The 22,195-nt window shown below is 38.8% G+C and overlaps 1 protein-coding gene across 4 annotated transcripts in view; it reads right to left on the bottom strand.

Moving 5' to 3' along the window:
- Nucleotides 1-22,195, bottom strand: part of LOC131168161 (protein DETOXIFICATION 44, chloroplastic) — a 62,526-nt gene that overhangs the window by 24,707 nt on the left and 15,624 nt on the right. The gene's annotated exons all lie outside the window — the stretch shown is intronic.

The following is a 22,195-nucleotide window of genomic DNA, read 5'->3' as shown; positions in this document are numbered from 1 at the left end:
TTCGGCTTCGACATCATCATCGAAGACGATAGCTGATGCTCGGTTTGAGGCGGAGAAATTTGATGGTACCAATAATTTTGGTATGTGGCAATGTGAGGCGATGGACATCTTGTATCAGCAAGAACTAGATATTGCTTTGGATGATAAACCAGTAGATATGGGTGACAGAGATTGGGCAATGATCAATCGTCAGGCATGTGGTACGATTTGTCTGTGTCTCGCCAAAAATAAGAAATATTGTGTTATGAGGGAGACATCTGCAAAGAAATTGTGGAAGACATTGGAAGATACATTTATGACCAAGAGTCTGGAAAATCGGCTCTATTTGAAAAAGAAATTGTTTCGCTTCCAGTATCAACCAAGTATTTCAATTAATGACCACATAAATGCTTTCAATAAAATTTTGGCTGATTTGTTAAATTTGGATGAAAAGGTGAAAGATGAGGATAAAGTCATATTGTTATTGAATTCTCTACCCGATGAGTATAAACATTTGACCACCACTTTATTGTATAGGAGAGATAAAGTTACTTATGATGCTGTTTGTACTGCATTGATTAGTACTGAATGCAGAAAGAAGGATCAGAGGGTTCATAAGGAAACAACAGAAGCATTAACAATAAGGGGACGTTCTCAGAGTTGTATGTCTGGAAGGAAGAGTAAATCTCATGGGAGGAGTAAATCTCATGGGAGACCTGCTAAAGATGAATGCGCCTTTTGTCGTGAGAGAGGGCATTGGAAGAAAGATTACTCTAAATTACAGCAGAATAATAAGGGCAAAGCACATTCTAATGCCAATATAGCCAACGATGATGGAAGTGAGTCAGATTTTTCTCTTGTTGGAACATCTTCGTCAGATTATTTTGGTGAGTGGATTTTGGATTCTGGTTGTTCCTATCACATGTGTCCCAATAGGGAATGGTTTTCTAATTTTGAAGAATTAGATGGTGGGGTTGTTTTTATGGGAAATGATAATACTTGTAAAACAACTGGAATAAGATCAATATAATTGAAATGTCAAGATGGAACTATTAAGACCTTGACTGATGTTAGGCATGTTCCAAGCCTAAAGAAAAATCTGATTTCATTGGGTGCCATAGAATCTAAAGGGTTCACTATCACTTTGAAAGATGGAACCTTAAAGATTAAATCAGGTGCGTTGGTGGTGATGAAAGGAATAAGGAAAAATAACTTGTATTATTTACAAGGTAGTACAGTTATTGGCTCAGCAACAGTTGTTTCTGAGAAAGATGCAGGTTCAGATACAACCAGGTTATGACATATGCGATTAGAACATGCAGGAGAAAAATCTTTGCAACAATTAGCAAAGCGAGGTTTGTTAAAGGGTGCAAAAGTGTGCAAACTTGAATTTTGTGAGCATTGCATTTTGGGAAAACAAACTAGAGTGAAATTTGGCACAGCAATCCATTAGGCTGAAGGTATTTTAGACTACATCCATACAGATGTATAGGGGCCCACAAAAATGGCTTCGTTGGGTGGTATGCATTATTTTGTCACTTTTATTGATGATTTTTCCAGAAGAGTTTGGGTGTATTCTATGAAGCATAAAAATGAAGTGTGTGATATTTTCCTTAAGTGGAAAAAATTAGTTGAAACTCAAACTGACAGAAAGGTTAAACAGCTCAGATCAGATAATGGTGGTGAATACAAGAGTGATTCGTTTATGAAGGTATGTCAAGATAGAGGTATTGCTCGACACTTCACAGTTCGAGATACACCACAACAGAATGGGGTGGCAGAGCGCATGAATCGGACATTGCTGGAGAAAGTTCGATGTATGTTGTCTAATGCTGGGTTAGACAAAAGGTTTTGGGCTGAGGCTGTTAGATATGCGTGTCATCTCATCAATCGTCTACCATCATCTGCAATAGGAGAAAAAACACCCGATGAGGTATGGTCTGGAAAGCCTGCTAGTGATTATGGTTCTTTACATGTATTTGGTACTATGACTTATTATCATGTCAAAGAATCTAAGTTGGATCTAAGAGCCAAGAAAGCAATATTCTTGGGGATAAGTGCAGGAGTCGAAGGATACCGTCTTAGGTGTCTAGAGACAAAAAAAATGATTTTAAGTAGGGATGTGACTTTTGATGAACTTGCGAAGATGAAGAAAACAATACGCAAGGAGTCACGAGTTAAAGAGAAGACTAGTGGTACTCAACAACAGGTGGAGGTTGAGGCAATTTTGGGAAACCCAGTGAGAAATGAGACTACACAACGTAACTCTCCAGTTACGGTGGGGAATAGTGTACAAGAAGAGGAGATTTCAATTCAAGAATCTTCACAGCAACAAGAATCAATTGTTTCTCAAAGCCCAACATGAGAAATTCGAAAACCTGCTCGGTATACTGATATGGTGGCCTATGCACTTTCAGTTGTGGATGATAATGTTCCTTACACTTTCAAAGAAGTAATGAGGAACTTTGAATCAGACAAGTGGAAAAGAGCAATAGATGAAGAAATGCAGTCTTTTCATCAGAATCAGACTTGGGAGTTAGCCCAACTGCCCAAGGGTAAGAAAGCAATTGGTTGCAAATGAGTGTAAAGAAAGAAGGATTTCCAGATGCAATAATGTTCGCTTCAAAGCTAGATTGGTAGCTAAGGGCTACGCACAGAAGGAAGGCATTGATTATAATGAGGTATTTTATCCAATTGTTAAGCATTCTTCCATTCGAATTTTGTTGGCTTTGGTAGCACAATTTGATCTTGAACTAGTTCAACTCGATGTAAAAACTGCATTTTTACATGGTGATTTGGAAGAGGAAATCTATATGGCTCAGCCAGATGGATTTCAGGTTGCTAGAAAAGAAAATTGGGTAAGTAAACTGGGTAAATCGTTGCATGGTTTAAAACAGTTTCCAAGACAGTGGTACAAACGATTTCATCAGTTTATGATGGGTCAGAAGCATGGTTTTAAATCGCGGTAGCGGGTAGCGTAACGTAACGGTAACAGGTGTAACGGGAAGCAGGAGTAGCGGATGTTACATAACGGGAAGCGGGTGTAACAGCCGTGAATTTTTTTGAAGCACGCACAACCTTGTGCATATTAGCGTACTTGCATGTTTTAAGCTTTTGGCCATTCTTAGAGAGGGTTTTAGTGTATTTTGGACCCTTTAGTTCGAGTAACTAAGTTATTTGGTAAGGGCAACAAGTTTACATTTGTTTTAAACCATCATTGATAGAAAATTACGTGTGTGTGCGTATTTATACTTCTCATTGTTCTTATCTGTGATAAATTCTTATGTGTGCTAAATGAATTAATAAAATAAAATACATTATGCACTCCATTAATCTATTAGACACATAAGACATACGAATAATATAAATATAAAATAGCTAGAAAAGAAAAAGGGTTGAAGTTGAAAAATAAAGAACATAAATATCACATTACTAATATTATTAAAAAAAAATTCCTAACAAGTTAGTATTTTGAAATTGTTAATTAATGCATCTATTGTGAGTATTTAAAGAAAAAGTAAATTTTGTATCATTGTCATCCTCATTATAATTTTTTCCCCCTCTTGCCACTTGGTATATTGAGAATGATATATGAAAGAGAGAGAAAAAGTGAGAAGAAAAAGTAAAAAATAAAATATTTTTTTGGTGTAACAGTCCTATAGCGGTTACGTAGCGGCCGTAGCGGCCTTTACGTAACGGTCGCGGTCCGTAACGGCCGCTATGGCCGTGATTTTTCTTCCCACCGATTTCGCGGTGTGTAACGGTATCGGTAACCCAAAAAACCTTTACGTAACGGCGTTACGTAACGGTCGCGGCCTTTATTTAAAACCATGGTCAGAAGTACATCAAAAATAAACATGATCATTGTGTTTATTTTCGCAGACTACAAAATGGATCTTCTATATATTTACTTTTGTATGTTGATGATATGTTGATAGCTTCAAAGAATAGGGAAGAAATCAACAAGTTGAAAAGTCAGTTAAATCAAGAGTTTGAGATGAAAGATCTTGGTGAAGCAAAGAAGATACTTGGCATGGAGATTCGCAGAGACAGAATGAGAGGAAGAGTTAGTTTATCTCAGAAATAGTATTTGAAGAAGATAGTACAGAGTTTTGGCATGTCTGAGCAGTCAAAACCAGTAAGCACTCCTCTTGCTCCTCATTTCAAACTTAGTGCGGCTTTATCTCCTAAATCAGATGAGGAACGCAAGTATATGTCACAGGTTCCTTATGCAAGTGCTATTGGTAGTCTGATGTATGCAATGGTTTGTACTAGACCTGATATTTTACAAGCTGTTAGTATGGTGAGCAGGTATATGCATGATCCGGGTAAAGGACATTGGCAAGTTGTGAAATGGATTTTGAGATATATTATGAATACAATTGATATTGGTATAGTATTTGAGAAAAATAATACTATTGATCAATGTGTTGTTGGATATGTGGATTCGGATTTTGCAGGTAAATTGGATAAACGTCGATCAACTACTGGATATGTTTTTACATTTGCTAATGATCTAGTGAGTTGGAGGTCTACCTTACAGTCTACCATTGCCTTGTCTACAACAGAAGCAGAGTACATGATAGCTTCAGAGGCTGTTAAGGAAGCTATTTGGTTGTAGGGTTTACTTGAAAATTTGGGAGTTGTTCAGAAGCACATTGTTGTGTTCTGTGATAGCCAGAGTGCTATTCATTTGGCAAAGAACCAAATCTACCATGCATGAACGAAGCACATCGACGTTCGGTTTCATTTTATGCGGGATATTATTGATGGAGGCAAGATATTTCTTCAAAAGATTGCTACAACTGAAAATCCTGCAGATATGTTGACAAAGATTGTGACAACAATCAAGTTCAAACATTGTTTGGACTTGATCAATATCCTGCAAGTCTGAATATTTTTGGAACGCGCCGATGATGTGGAACTCCAGAAAATGATGGTGATTGAAAAATTTATTGAATTTATCGTCAAGGTGGACATTTGTTGTTTTTTGTCCCACATTGGTAGAATAGTTCCACATTAGTATAAAATGTTGTTTTGAATTTTTTATATTATTTGTCCCACATTAGAGAGAAGTGTTTTTTGGACTTGAGGTTGAAGTTATATAAAGAGCTCAACTCTTCATTTGTAAAACACACCTCAAAGTTGTACTTTGTCAAGAAGTAGTGGATTGATCATCGGCGCCCGAGGACGTAGGTAATTCTATACCGAACCTCGTAAATTTCTTGTCTTGTTCTTTTTACTGTTTTATTATTAGTTTCTGCATTGCTTTAATTTCTTATATATTCAATAGCAATAGTTGTAGTATTGGTGTTTGGCACAAGTGGGGTGCCCGGAACAACAATAGTTGGGGAAGACTATTGCCTCATGGACCTTCCAATGAACCAAACAAAGGTTAGGTGCCTTGTTATTGTAAAGGCATGCATGGTAATCTTTTATACTGAGTGAACTCTGACAAACAATTAATATGGAAGCAACCTTTTTGAAGCCATTTTCATTGCATGAAAAAGCATGTCTATGCTGCTAATCATGATCCCAATCAGTTGACCATCTTTTGCTTAATTCAGGCATTGTTTGTACATTTTTTGGTTCCAGAACATTTTATTTAATAATTTTCTCAATGTCCACAAAACTAAAGCACAAAGCATGTATGCATGCAAAGATATGCAATACAAAATTACAAATAAATGGGGACAAATATTAACAAGATTTTACTCGTAGAAGTTTTAGGTTTCCCATTACACATGTTACTCAGGAACAACTAACAGTGTAGCACAAAACTGAGTCATAGAATATAAGCTCATTACGCTTGCTTATCTGTTAAATGACTGCCAACAAGGAGTCGTATACATGCATGTGCTGATCATAGGTTAGATTTAAATTTTTTTGTGAAAAATACACTGAAAACTGAGAGAAATTGTAAATCAAAAAAAAAAAAGAAAAAAAAAAGAAAAAAAAAGAAAAAAAAAGAAAAAAGAAATACATATGATCAATTTTACCAATGTAAAAAGTTTGAATCAATTTTACAAGGCTTAAAAGGCTAAGATTATCTTCGTGTCATGATCCCACATTAAGCATGTACTAGGAAAATCTTGGCCATCTAAAGATGATTTAGTCTTCGACCTTGGGAAGCACTTTTAGGGGACAAAGCCATGAGGCTCTATAGGCTAAAGCAGACAATACCACACCAAAGTTGGGCCTAGACTGTTACATCTGGTATTAGAACCACCTTAAGGGATTGATATGTGGGTGGACCCTATATAGCGGCGTAGATGCCACACAGAGGTGCGGCCACTCTGATGAAGGTGTCAGAGATTCGAAGAGGAGCTTTTCACAATCCCACATTGGGTGTGTACTTAGGAGATCATGGCCATATAATGATGGTTTAAGATTTAACCTTGGGAGGCACCTTACTATGGAATTAAATACTGCAGCAGATCATGACAAATCAAGTGTAACCGCATCTTGATTCTAGGAGTCCCCAATGGCTACAAAGTTATTTGCTTTCCATGTATATCTCATTAATATATTTCCTTGTTTATAGTTTCCTGTAAATCCGATTCTATAGACATTAGACAGTTGTAAACAGATCCTCAACAATTGTACAGTTACTAATATAAATATACATCATCTCGCGGCATGGACAAGAGAGTTTCCAGCATTCTTGCTTTATCTCTATGGTATCAGAGTCTATCATAACCTTTGTTTTTCTGATCCACCAATATGGCCTCATCTCCTTCCAACTCGGTTACTCCCATAAACATCCATAATCTCGTCACAGTTAAGCTCACCAAGGACAATTACCTTCTCTGGAAAACATAGATCATCCACTATCTATGTGGTCAGCGCCTGTTTGGGTTCATTGATGGAACCATCTCTAGTCCTGGCCCCATCATTCCTAATCCTGAAGCAGCAACCTCCCAAACCGCTCCCACTGAAATACCAAATCCCAAATACATTACCTGGTATAATCAAGATTAGGTTGTTCTAAGTGTCCTAGTTTCCTTCTTATTCGAGAATATCCTGGCACAAATGGTCGGCCTCACAACTTCAAGAGAAGTTTGTGTCACCCTCGAGAGAATGTTCACCCCTCACTATTCTGCTCGCGCCATACAAACTCGACAATTTTTTGCCTCCACCAAGAAAGGTAACTTGTCAATTTTCAATTACTTTCAAAAAATGAAATCATTTTCAAACAACTTGGCTGCCATCGGACAGCCTCTTCGAAACCATGAATTTATAGATTACCTTCTTGGTGGTCTCGATACTTCTTATGATGCTATTGTCACAGCAATTTCCACTCAAATTGAAAAAATGACTTCGGAAGATATGTTTAACCATCTTCTTGCGTTTGAGTTATGCCTTGAGCAGCAACAAACTGGCGTTGACACATCTATTGGCTCGGTGAATGTGGCCACAAGGAATGACTCTAGGTCGTGTGGTGGAAAACATCCTCAATAGCAACGCTCTTCTCAGAACCAGTCCTATGGTTCCAACTCCAACAACAGAGGAAGGGGACATGGAAATAGAGGAAGAGGTGGTCTACCTCAAAAGTACTCCTCCAACCCGATACCACAATGTCAAGTTTGTGGTCAAAACGGCCACACAGCCATCCAATGTTATTACAAGTTCGATCATGCCTACCAAGGCACTCCTCCTAATATGGCGGCTTATGTTGCATCTCCCTCACCACAACATGATACCAACTGGTATCCGGATATTGGTTCAACAAACCGTCTCACCAACGACTTCAGCAACTTGTCTGTGCAATCAGAACCTTATCTTGGCAATGACCAGATTCATGTCGGAGACCGGGCAGGTTTACCTATAAAAAATATTGGTTCCATAACCCTTTCGACCCCAACAAATTCTTTTATTTTAAATGAGTTGCTGCATGTACCTCAAATTAAGAAGAACTTGATTTTTATGAGCCAGTTTACGAGTGATAATAATGTTTATCTTGAATTTCACTCTTTCTTACTTTTTGGTGAAGGACGAGGCAACGGGGAGAGTTCTTCTGCGCAGCAAACCTAAAGACGGCCTCTACATTTTTCCAACCTCCGTGACACCAACAAACCATCATTAAAAATACCTATCTCAACGAGCGCCTTTTGATGTCTGGCATTGTTGGATGGGTCATCCTTCCTATCAAACTGTCAGCCATCTTGTTTCCAAGTTCTCTCTACCTATTTTGTCTGATAAAATTTCGGGTGTTTGTAAGGCTTGTCAACAAGGAAAAAGCCACCGCCTTCCTTTTTCTAGTTCTCAATTAATTTCTAATCATCCTCTTGAATTAATTTTCTCAGATGTTTGGGGTCCATCTCCTATCATGTCAACCAATGGAAATAAATATTATGTTTCGTTTGTTGATCATTTTAGTAAATTTACATGGTTATTTCCAATCCCAAGCAAATCTAATGTCATGCAAATTTTTTGCTCGTTTCAAAAACTTGTTGAACGCCAATTTAATTGTAAGAAAAAATCTGTACAAACTGATTGGGGTGGGGAGTATCGCTCTCTTCACACCTATTTTGCAAATATTGGCATTCAACACCGAATCACATTCCCCCATATGTCCCAAAAAAATGGGTCCGTTGAACGGTAACACTATCACATCATTGAAACAGGCCTCGCACTCTCATCTCATAGTCGTGTTCCTCACACCTATTGGGATAACGCTTTTCTCATGGCCACATATCTCATTAATCGCCTTCCCACCACCCCTCTTGGCATTTCACCATTTGAAAAACTTTACAAACATGCTCCTGATTTTTCATCTCTAAAAATATTTGGGTGTGCTTGTTTCCCTTTTCTTCGCCCCATTGAATCGCCACAAACTTGACTTCAGATCAAAACGCCGCGTCTTCATTGGCTATAGCAACTCACACCGAGGATTCAAGTGCCTTGATACTGCCACTAGCAAGGTATTTGTTTCTCGGCATATAATTTTCGATGAAGGGTCTTTCCCTTTTGCAAGCCCAGATGCAAACCTAACCAGCCCCAATCAAGCCCACATACAACTCTCCCGTTTACTCTCTTAAGAAACGACATAAATTAAAGCCCACCTCTACCGTTGTCACCACAAAATGACTTGTCACAGGCCACAAACTCATTAACCCCAACGACGCCGTTTCAAAATAATCACCCAATATCTTCCTTTTCCTCGTTACCTCCTTCTCCTTCTTCAAACATATCACCACCCGAAATAAATTCATCTTTTCCACCCAACGACTCTGCTCTCACGACACAACCACCTCAACAACCAACTGCTGCTGAAGAACTCCCTGAGCACCATCCTCATCGAATGGTAACACGATCTCAGAACAATATCATGAAACCAAAGAAGCATACAGATGGAACCGTTCAGTATCCACTGCCACAAGCTTTTCTTGTTACAGATAAGGTTCCAGAATCTCCGACCTGTTATACAGAAGCCTCCAAGCACAGTGAAAGGCGTGCAGCCATGGATGAAGAATTCACTGCGCTAATGAGGAATGGAACGTGGTCAATAGTTCTTGCCAAACCTGGTCTCAATGTCCTCGGCTCCACGTAGCGCAAGTTCGATGGCTCTCTTGAACGGAGAAAGGTGAGACTCGTTGCCAAAGGGTATCACCAACAACAAGGAATTGGCTTCGATGACATGTTCAGCCCCGTGGTAAAGCCCACCACCATTCGGATCATGTTAAGCTATGCTGTTTCAAACCAGTGGCCGATCCTTCAAATTGATACAAAAAATTCCTTCCTTCACGGCAACTTGACTGAAGAGGTTTATATGCAACAACCTCTTGGCTATGTGCATCCCAGCTTCCCAAATCATATTTGTCGACTACACAAGGCTATGGACTGAAACAGGCTCCACGAGCCTGATACCATCGACTACAAAAGCATCTACTCTCTCTCAGCTTTGTGAACTCATGCTCCGATACTTCTCTTTTTACTTGCAGACAGGGGCCAAATTCATTGTTTCTCCTTGTATATGTTGACGATATTCTGATCACTGGGTTGAGTTCACTGGCCATCTCACAACTGACCACTAATCAGAGTCAAGAATTTGCCGTAAAATACCTCGGGCACCTAAAATATTTTTGGGCGTGGAAGCACATAAACTAGCCGAAGATCTTCTCCTTTTGCAAAGCTAGTACATCTACAATCTTCTCCAACGAACAAAAATTATGGATGCCAAACCTATTTCTTCTCCAATGTCCTCTTCTCAGAAATTATCATTGTTCTTACGTGCCACTTATTTGGATCCTTTAAATTACCGAAGTGTAGTGGGGGCGTAAAATATCTGTCACTAACTTGGCTAGATATCTCATTTGCAGTTAATAAAGTCTGCTAATTCATTCACAAACCCACCGAAGAACACTAGACAGTAGGCAAAAGGATCCTTCGGTATCTAAAGTTTTTAATCAATTTTGGTCTCCTTATTTGGCCAAGCAAGTTGACACAGCTATCTATCTACTCCGATGCTAACTGGGTAGGTTGCCAAGATGATCGAAAGTCCACCTCGGGTTTCTGCATTTATTTTGGTGACAACTTAGTCTCATGGAGCTCTAAGAAACAACCAATGGTGTCACGTTCAAGCACTGAAGCAGAGTACCGTGCGGTTGCACATGCCATAGCTGAGTCACTTTGGGTACAATCCTTGATGCATGAAATTGGTATTGTTTTAGCCCAACATCCAATCCTATGGTGTGACAACATTGGTGCCACATATCTCACGGCAAATCCGGTATTCCATGCACGAACTAAACACGTGGAGATAGACTACAATTTTGTCCAGGAAAAAGTTCAACAAAAAACTCAAGAAATTCGCTTCATCTCAAGTAAAGACCAGCTCGCTGATGGTCTCACTAAACCAATCATGTTAGCAAGATTTGCCTTCCTACGAGACAAGCTCAACGTGAATTCATCCCCGCTGAACTTGATGGGGCATATTACAGAATTAAATATTGCAGCAGATCATGGCAAATCAAGCGTAACCGCACCTTGATTCTAGGAGTCCCCAATGGCTACGAAGTTATTTGCTTTCCATGCATATCTCATTAATACATTTCCTTGTTTATAGTTTCCTGTAAATCCGATTCTATAGACATTAGACAGCTGTAAACAGATCCTCAACAATTGTACAATTACTAATATAAATATACATCTCTCTCGCTGCATGAAAAAGAGAGTTTCCAGCATTCTTGTTTTATCTTTTACACCTTAGCCGTGAGGCCCAATTGACAAAAGTGAACAATAACTCACCAAAGTTGGGCCAAAACAGTAACACTTTGTATCACACTATATATGGGATGCGAAAAGCCAAAAACCACAGCATAACACGATCCCACACATCTAATTGATCTGTGTACCTCTCTAAGGTGTCCCTGATGTAGGATATTTCAATTAGAAGCAGTGTAGCAGGAATTAGGGTTAAATTATTATAGAAACGTTAAGGTAAATTACAAAGCAGATCCATAATGTCACTCTAATCCTCGAACTTTCACATTCAAGCTTGGCCCATTACTCTTTAAGGATGTCATAAAAACTGAACTTGAAACTTCAATGATCTAATCATCAAGATTAAGACATCAAGGAGTTAAGTGCAATTGAGTGAAATTTCAGAAACTTGCTGCATAATTTACTGAAAGCTTAAAAATGAAGATAAATCTACAAAATATTTTAAACATAGAATGAGGGGCTTCTGAGCCACTGTCATGGTTTGTTAGAAGCAAACATGCTACTTTAGTAATTAAGTGGTTTGAGTGGGAGGGAGCATTCTTTTTATTTCATGGTTTTTTTAATCATCAATATATAAGAGGACAGACTTGGAGCTGTACATATGCTCCAGGAACTGCTGCCTAATTTTTTCTCCTCTTTTATTCTTCTCCTCTTCTCTTCCACTCTTCTCAATCTCTAACTGTACAACATGGCATCATAGTACTGATCTCCTCTAAATCTGCGTTATCTGAGTCGATTTTGATACTCTCCTTTTCATTTTTTTCCCTTATCTTATGCTAATCAGTTCTCAAATCTGATTTTCTGGATGAATTGAGAGTCATCTAGGGACACTCTTCCTCTTGGTTAGGCTGTGCAGTGTGTGTTCTTGGTGGTTCGCTGATGTGAAGTCAGTTATGCTGCTGTTGCTGTTCCACTGTTCCACAGGCTGGTTGTCAGATGATGATAATGTTTTTATGCTGCGTGTGTTTGTGATTGATTGCTTGAAATCTTGTATCAGTTTCTGGTTTGTTTCAATTGGTGTTCGGTACTAGGCTCCTTGTTGCTGTCAACCAAAATGGTTGTAGCTGCTGCTAGGTTGTTTATTTAGTGCCCATGATGCTTTCTTGTGGGGTTGTTGCCAAGTAATTCCTCCTATGATGTTGTAACTTCAGATCTTTTGTAACAGCTACCTCCTGAAGTTCTGAAACTTTCATGTTCTAAAGAGCTGTATGTTTTGGATCTCTGAAGTTCTGAAGTGCTGATCTGTGCTAGTGTGTGCTGCCTCATTGTGCACTGTAACTTGGTTGTTCATTCCTTAAGACTGGTTTGCACTGAATGCAGTGTATTGGAGGTGGTTTTGATGGCCTCTAAAAAGAGACTTCAGCTAATTGTTTAACATACAGATCACATCCATCAAATTGGCGGGATCCTCCAATTACCTGTTGTGGTCACCAGCAGTGCGTGCATATATTAGCGCTAAAGCGAAGTCCAAGTATCTGCTGCATTCTCTGTCTCCAGACCCCAAGGGTTATGAAGATTGGATGAAAGAGAATGACATTGCTTGTGTGGTTGTGGAATGGCATGAAACCACAACTTGTTGCAAATATGATGTTTCAAAGGGAAATCAAGGCTGTATAGATGATCTTTATGAAACATTCTCATAAGATAAAAATCAAGCTTGTGTTTTTGACCTATATGAGATGGTTTCAAATATAACCAATGGGTAGATTTCTTGGCAACCAAGATTTTATCTGGGTTAAGTCCTGATCTTCAACCTATCTGCAATCAAATTTTAGCCAATGAATCCACAGCATCCATGAATGAAGCATATGCTAGACTTCAATGGATCACCAAAGATGGCCCTCGGTCTTTTTTCTAAGTTTCTTCCTGTGATAAGCTAACATGATTAGCATTGCCTCTAATTGTGGTAGGGAAAGTCTCGAAGGACGAGGATGAGGTATGAATAGTGGTCATGGTAGAGGTAGCGTGTGAGGACAAGGAGTTCATTGGACAATTCCTTGCATTTGCACACGTTGTGGCGAGGACATCATATTATTGATCACTATTGGGATCTCCATGGGAAACTTACTTGGGCCTTACCGGGGGTGATTCTGAGGTTGACACTTCAATGCACCTAGCCACTTCACTAGGGAGTTGAATACATTCTCTACCATGTCCCGAGAGGAGTATAACTCAGTAAAAGTGTATAAAAATCATGTTAGCATGGTTCAACAACTCCAAAGTCAGTCTTCTACATTTATGTGACCTATTCAGGAACAACTGGGCTCCTTGCCTTTTCATCTCTTCAACCTCAGTTATTGAACTCCTTACTAGTGCATCAGCAACTCTTATAGAGTCGCAAACAACCAACCATATTCTCTGTCTTCAAGTCTTGGTTGAGTCTGTTCCTCTCTCGCCCTATCTTACTTTATTGATAATAAATTTAATGATAAGAGCATTTTCTTCTCCTAACCAGATGTGTTCATTTAAAGGAGAGAAAGAAGTTTGTTCTTTCAACCGGGAGTAACAAATAAGCCCATTTGCTCTAGAATGAACTTCTCCAAATATGCAGTTAGAGATAAAGAACACATTTCTCAACTACTTCAATTCTAAGGGGTGATTTTGGTGCCTCCTCTCATATGATAGTAGCCCTAATTTATTTTATTCCTTGAAACCGACTATTTTACACTATGAGGTTACTCTTGTTGATGGCTCGGTTACATTGACTTCTAGTTGTGGAACTATTCTTTAGTTTCCTTCTATTCCTCTTGCCTATGGGTTATATGTGCCCAAATTTCCCTTGAACCTGTCATCATCTAGTCAATTATCTAAACCTCATAACAGTTTTGTGACCTTTCCTTCTCATTGTGTTATTTAGCATCTCTAGAACAAGGGGATTGTTGGAGGGCTTGAGAAGGATGACCTTTACTATATCAATGATGGCAGCAACCAACAGATCCACTTTTTTCCATACAATGTCTTCAATTTCTACTTATAGTGCTTGTAGATCAATGGAATGCTTGTTTGGGTCGCCCATCCCTTCAAAAATTGCAACAAATTTTACCTATGTTCAAGCCTATTTCTCATTTCAAGAGTTCTATGTGTCAATTAGGAGGGCAATGTAACCGTTAGTCATTGTTTTCTCTTATTTGTTTAGAGATTTGGGGTCCGTATAAAGTCAATAATTTTATTGGTTATCAATACTTTGTGTCCTTTGTAGATGATTTCCACGTATGATCTGGATCTATGTGTCAAAAGATAGGTATGAATATCTTAATTGTATTACTCACTTATACCAAGAAATAAAAACTATGTTTGTAATTACTATTCAAAATTTTCATCAGATAATGCACTTGACTTTGTTCAAAGTGAGTTTCAGTCTTTTGGTTAGCCAAATGGATTATTCATAAAACATCATGTGCAATGCAGTAGTTGAACGGAAAAATAAAAATTTATTTGACATGGCATGGTCTGTACTCTTTCCTATGCATGTTTCTTAAATCTTTTGGGCTAATGCCCTTTTTAGAACATGTTTATACTAAACAAGATGCACTCTAGTGTCCTACTGGGGCAAATTCACTTTTCTTTCATGTAGCTAAAAACATTCATGTTCTCCATTGTGTATCATGTCTTCGGGTGCACATGTTTTGTTAATGTTCCATGTACTAGTCAAAAGAAGTTCTCTCCTTGAGTTGTTAAATGTGCTTTTTTTGGTTACTCTAGAACTTAGAAAGGATATAGATGTTTTGATACCCTCATTTGCAGGAAATATGTCAGTGCAGATGTTATCTTTTTTTAGGGAACACCTCATTTCCCTAATGTTGAGCCTCCTTGGATGAATGTGTTTTGGGTTCATCAACGACTTTAGTTCCCCTTTGTGCAATGATCCTTTTGTTCCTCCCTCTATCCCTTGGGAGAAAACATCTGCCCCTTCTCTGAATCCGTTAATTAATAACCCAAAGAAACAATTTTGGGTTTATAAATGATGAAAAGTAGGCAGAGACATCATACCACCATACAACCACCTTTTTCGCCTTTCATTGTTAGGCTTCTAATTCTAGAGACCCAACCTACATAACTTGGATTCGCCAATAGCTCACCGAAAAGGTACCAAACATGTACTTAGCAATCCTTAGTTTCTTATCCTATTGCTCATTTATGTTTTAGTTCTTCACCTTCCCAATCCTATTCATTATTTTGGCATGTCTATTTCCTTTGTTTCTATCCCTCCCTCTCATGTCGAAGTGCTTGTTATGTTTGGGTGGAAGCATGCAATGGATGTACAAATGGATGCCTTGACCACTCGAGGGCATGGTACTTGGTGGATCTTCCTTCAAGTGAGCAGTTGGTAAGATGTTGTTGGGTCTACACCATCAAATTTCTTCTTGATGGACTTTATACTAGTTAGACATGAAGAATGCCTTCTTGTATGGAGATTTTCAGGAAGAGGTATACATAGAACAACCTTTAGCATATTGTTACTCAAGAGGAGGATGGTAAGGCATAAGGCCATTCATGGCCTGTAGAAGTCTCCTTGAGCTTGGTTTGACAAATTTAATATGTTAGTAGCTACAATGGGTTCTATCTAGTGACTATGATAATTCAGTCTTCGTGTACAAAAAGTAGACAAATCTAACGAGTGTGGTACTTCTAGCAGTTTATGTTGATGATATTACTAGCAGTGAATAGAGTGGGATTGCAAATGTCAAGTAACAGCTTCAAGAAAAAATTAAAACCAAGGACTATGGTACTCTGATTACTTTCTTGGTATTGAGATTGTATAGTGCAAGAAATAGTTGAGAGGAAATGTCTTCCTGTTTGTTCCAGGATTGCGCTCCTCGGTTCAAAGTTTTGTAAGTACGAGCATGCTTGTATTGTTAGCACCGGAGGAGTCCAAAGGTGTGCTTAATACGCATGGGTGAGCACCACCTTGACCCAAAAGCTTAAGCCTATTGGGTCTTGGGTCCAACCATGTATATAAGCACCAATCATCCACTCACTTTTTCCAATGTGGGACAAACTCACAAGTGGAATTTTCAACAATTTTCCCCTCTCTTATGAGTTCCAATTGCTCCCCCTTGAACGAAAACCATCTTCTCCCTCATGAGACTAATTCTCCAACAATTTGCTCAAGTAGGCCTTACCACCGCACCTTATGTGTCTTGGATTGTATTCCACATGGGCCTCCGAACCAATCCTACCTCCCACGTTTTGACCCCTATTCAAATCCACCTTCCAGGCCTATTGCTCACCTAGAGTTACGAACCGTCGGCTCTGATACCACTTTTTAGTACCGGAGGAGTCCATAGGTGTGCTTGATACACATGGATGAGCACCAACTTGACCCAAAAGCTTAAGCCTATTGGGTCTTGGGCCCAATCATGAATATAAGCACCCATCATCCACGCAATTTTTCCAATGTGGGACAAACTCACAAGTGGAATTCTCAACATGTTTTGCCACCATGCAAACAACATTAAATGAGGGAACGATTAGCTTATGATCTTCCCCAACTTCTGCTTACACTTATGTGACCAAATATGAGGACTGTACTTCAACGTCATCAAGCGTCATCAGAACTCCCGAAAGAACAGAGGGTAGTGATTAGACCACTAGCTACTTCCATTGACCTAACCAATCCAGCATCTCTAGGATCTTAGGTCCCGATCCTATACTTCAAAGGAGATGGCTTTCCAGTCTACCAACCCATGACCAAAGCCGGTCATAAATGGTTTGACATTGACTGTATGTGTGATAAATGTCTTAATGATTCTTTGTATAAGTCTAATGAAGAAAAAGTCAGAGGAATAAAAAAGAAGAACAACTCCCAGTGAAAACTCAAGAAGAAATACGAAGACGGAGATCCAATATACGGCTTGTTAGGAGAGCCATCAGGAAAATTTGAGTACTATGTCAAATATAAAGGAAAGAAGACACAAATTGATGATGGTCTTCCCTAGGTTAAAATTCTAAGACCTTCAAGCTATGATGGTGACTTTCCACCATTAGAGTACGAAGATGTGAGATCTTGAACAAAACACTCCTGAAAGTTAAGAGATCCAATTGTTATCAACCCAGATGGATCTACTAAGCGTGTGTCTCCAGTGGAGGCAGCTCTTAACTAGCACTCGGAAAATGCCCTTGCCTAGAATAGATTGTTACAAAAAATTGTTGATAACCAGAGGGAGTTAGCAAACAAAGTGCACTTATGAATCTGGATGCGCTTTGCAAAAAGTATGACATGTTCAGGAGATTCCAAAAAAGGCCTGAAGATAACCAGAGAATGCAAGAGGAAGGATCTTCTCATCAAATGCAAAGGAGAAAAACGGTGCTCCTGTCCGACGGGAGAAAGAGAGGATGTTTATCTTCCCAGAAAGTCCAAACAATCCAAATATAAGGAGAAACGCTGGAAATATCTGAGAAAGAAGAAGCACAAGAAAGATCCAAAGGATCATCGATGTTACATCTACAATCAAAAGGGGCATTATGCAAGGAAATTTCCCCAAAGAAAAAAGGGAATTAAGTTGATTCAAATGATGCATAAAGTCTCAGAATGGGATTCAGATGACAACATCGAATCTGTTTTCTCTATGGATGATAAACAAAATGAAGACTCCATCCTTGCTTTCTAGTAAAGCGAACAGATGGACCTATCAGACTCTTTGGGAGAAGAAGATAAAAATTTTGAGAGCTATCAGGTCAACCCAAATCTGGAATGTTCCCATATTCAACCCATTAACAATGAATGTTACCCAATGGCATCAACAGAAGAGGAAGTTCATGACCTCTGCTCTATCCAAGAGTCTTTGTCAGCACAATTCAAGAAAGGAGACTACGTGTCACCCTTTGCTCCAGTCTGGATACTAGATGATAAGTACTCAAAACCAATCAAAGTTATTGCATTCTTTGACACAGGAGCAACATGAAGCTTCCTAAATTCAAGCATTCTTCCCAAAGACAAATGGAAGCCATGTAATCAAGTTTCAAAGTGGCAAATTGGGAACATTTTTAGGTCAAATTAAAGAGTGTACCAATCTATATTAAGCTTAATTCAGAATTCTTAATCAAGGCCACATTCTTTGGGTCAAACCTTCAAAACAAAGATCTCCTCATTGGGTTTGACATCATCTAGCACTTAAACAAGGTTCAGTAGACAAAAAAAGGATTAAAATTCAGGTCATATCTTTTGCAATGGCCCAAGACCCCTAATCTCTTCCATATCACTCAGTCCATGGAAGAAATTAAGGCCCAATTGATCCAGGCAAACTGTGCAGCCACTCACAATGAACTTTTAAAGAAATGCTTAAAGCCATTGTGGAAGAATCTAGAGTTCTTTGTCAGTCTTCCCTTCAAGAAGAATGAAGATATCAACCCCACAAAAGCAAGCCATAAGGGAATGAATCTAGAGCACTATTTACTGGCCTAGATTGAGCTTATCCAACTGCAAGAAGAAGGAATTATTGAGCCCACAAAGTCACAATAGGCTTACGATCCAGGCAAACTGTGTAGAACAAGCACGAGGAAAACTTAGGCTCGTCATCAATTATTAACCCCTTAACCATTTTCTTGCTGATGACAAGTTCCCATTGCTAAATTGGGCCATCTTATTTTCACAATTATCGGAGACCCAAATCTTCTCAAAGTTTGACTTGAAAGCAGACTCCTAAAAATTGGGCATCCATCTAGATGATAGTCCCAAGATAGCTTTCTGCATACCCAATTTCCACTACAAATGGACTTTCATGCTATTTGGGCTTAAGGTGGCCCCATCCATCTTCCAAAGGGCAATGATCAAGATCTTCTAGCCCATTCCCCATCATTCCTTGATCTAGATTGATGATATCCTCCGATTCTTGAAGTACATGGTATCCTATGCTAAACTCCTAAATCAGTTTAAGGAGATTGTGGCACATTATGGAATCATACTGTTCTGAAAAGAAGATGATTATTGAGGTTCAAGCAATTGATTTCCTTGGGATGAAGATAAGCCAAGGGAAGTATGAATTACAACCACACATTGTAACACAACTCAGAACTTTCCCAGACATCTAGATGATGACAAAGCAACTGCAACAATTTATTGGTATTGTCAATTACATGGTAGACTTTGTCCCAACGCTAGCAGTCTATACAGCACCACTACATCAGCTATTGAGAAAGATGTGCCCCCACAAGAATCCATACACACTGAAGTGATAAGTTTGGCTAAAGGAATGGTTATGCAATTTCCACCTCTACAAATTCCTAACAAGGAAAAAAGAATCCTACAAACTGATGCAAGTGACAATTACTAGGGTGCAACTTTAATTGAAGAAAAATAAGATGGGACTAGGCACGTCTGTGGATACAAGAGTAGAGCATTCAAAGAATATGAATAGCATTATCACTCCACGTTCAAGGAGATCTTGGCGGTAAAAAGAGGGATTGAGAAATTTGAGTTCCATATAATTAGGCATACTTTTGCCGTAGAGATGGACGAGTCATCTTTTCCAAAGAAGATATAGTTCAAGCAAAAGATCCTCCCGCAAGGACAACATCCTTAGTGACTTCCTTTCAAGGCCAACCAATCTCCAAGTTCTCTTCATCACGGCATCCTCATATTCTTCAAGCTTATCCAGTTTAAAAAAAATGAATCCAAAGTCTCCCCAGTAAGATCCAAGACAATATTCTTTGTCGTACCATTGATAAGGGAAACACCAAAATGATACAAGGGCTCTAGTTTATTTTTCTTTTCAACTATGGTTTGGTTGATGCCCCACTAAAGTATTTTGACTGCACCCACTCTGTCCCTACCTCAATGGTCTTTGGGTCCCCACTTTGTCCTATATTAATTTCCTTAAAGAGGCCTTCCTTCTACTTTGGTATTTAACCAGATCATATCGTATTGGTATGGTCCTGCACAAGCCAAGGACATATGCTTTCATAAAAAATAGAAGGCAAAGGCCCCACAATATAGTTACCTAAATGGTTGGTTCCTGTTTTTCAGAATTGAACAGTGGGTTAATTGGCTTGATTTTATAATAGGGTTCCCATATTTACTGGTTACTTTCCATCTTAAGGGTGAAGTCCAAACTCAAGGAGGGGAGAGATATGTCAACATCTTCCCCATACATGAAAGGATAAGAAGTTTCAAAGAAAATCCATTCGCAGATCTTCACCTATCAACATCCCACTGGGTTGAAATGAGAAAGAGTACGTGTTATTTCAATAATGTTGATCCAGAGAAACTACCACAAGACCTATTCAACCCAGTGCATTACCAAGATGATAGAGTAGCCAAGACTACCCATTACTAAATCTTGTTCCCCCACTTCTATAAAGCCTACAAAACAAATAGGTTGGCACTGTATTATGTGGACCAAACAAGTAATAATGGAACTATTGACAACTTGGAAGTCATGGCCCTTTATCCAACAAAGGAAGAATAGGAATACAAAGCAAGATATAATCTACAAGATGCCACGATAGCACCAACTTAGCTCTTTGGCTTTTTGTGTCTTTATTAGCTTGTATTGATAGCTTCTGTATTGTCAACTTTAGCTTTATGTCATGTGTCTTGTACTGTCAGCTTTAACTTTAGAAAAGTAGCTTGAGAAAAGTAGCTTTAATATTTGTCATAGGTCTTGTAAGGAGAATTGAATATGCCACAGCATATTTCCTCTTTACTCCATATAAGGAGTCCTCTAGCCCAAGGAGGGGTAGAGCAAGTGAGAACTAAGAGTCTCTTGTAATAATTCTCTTGCCTTCCCCTCTAGTCTTGTATTTAGAATGTTTGATTAATGAAATATTTCTCAATGTGTTTCGTGTTCTATTCTTCCTTATTCTATTCTTTCTTATTATCGATCCTACACTAATTGCCCAATTGGTATCAGAGCCATGGCAGTATGCTCTGTGGTTGCCACATCCCATGTGGATCCTACACATTAGAACAAAGATGAACAAAGCCAGACTAAACCTTTAATTCCAAGCATTCCTTTTCCTTTGAAGTTATCATAGAGTAAGACCTAAGGTGCCCTTGACCTGTTGAAAGACTGTGAAAGGCTGTGTTTTGGTCGAGCAGAGCTAGATTCTCTGGTGATTGATAAGGAATAGGAATGCTTTGATTGGTTCAGTGCTTTTTTACTTTACAAGTTGGGCAAGAGATCTGTTCATTCATAGGTTGTGAGAAGAGGTTCTGAATGTGTCAATTAAGGAGCCATGTCTTCTAGAGCCATGATCACTCCATCTCCATCCCCCAACTCTTCTCCCAGATCTTCATCTGTGTTTAACTTAGATTGTCTTGATTATATGTATAAAGTATATTATGTACCAAAGGATGATCTTGTCCCTCAAACCAAAAGTCCCCAAGTCACAAACCCATACTATGTCTATGAAAAAACCAAGTATCCTTTAAATCTCCTGAAGAAAGTCACTAGAAAAACAGCTGTGCCAAGAGGCGTCGAAGAGATCATCGAGGCATCACCCTTTGATTCTCGCCAACTTTTAGCAAATGAAGCAGAACTATTTGTTACCCTAGAGTTCTCCCCAGATCTTTCATGAAAGTATTTCAACCAGGGATATACCCATATCCATATGGGTGCGGTCAAGCTGTACCTTACCTTCCATAGGAGAAAAAGTTTTCCGGTTTGCTCTAGGATTGAATCAACAGCAGCCTCCACTGCTCTAAAGAAGGATAAGCAAAAAGTTGGAGAATCAACTAGCCTAGATTGAATAGAATAAGGAAGAATAGAACAAGAAACACACTGAGAGATATTTCATTAATCAAACATCCTAAATACAAGACTAGAGCAGAAGGAAAGAGAACTAAACCTCTTCTCACAACCTATAAATGAATAGATCTCTTACCCAACTTGTAAAGTAAAAAAGCACTAAATCAATCCATCCACCCAAAGATTAGAGTATGACAATCGAGCAACTGCATCAGATCCCCAAACTAGTAATTCTCCATGATCCATTCTATAAAGCTATGAAGAATGGAGATGCTACAAAGAATCATTAAAACATTCATCAC

Source organism: Malania oleifera, chromosome 11, assembly GCF_029873635.1.
Source record: "Malania oleifera isolate guangnan ecotype guangnan chromosome 11, ASM2987363v1, whole genome shotgun sequence".
Classification (NCBI taxonomy): domain Eukaryota; kingdom Viridiplantae; phylum Streptophyta; class Magnoliopsida; order Santalales; family Ximeniaceae; genus Malania; species Malania oleifera.
Note: the sequence above shows the minus strand (reverse complement) of the source record. Positions and strands in the feature narration are given on the sequence as shown.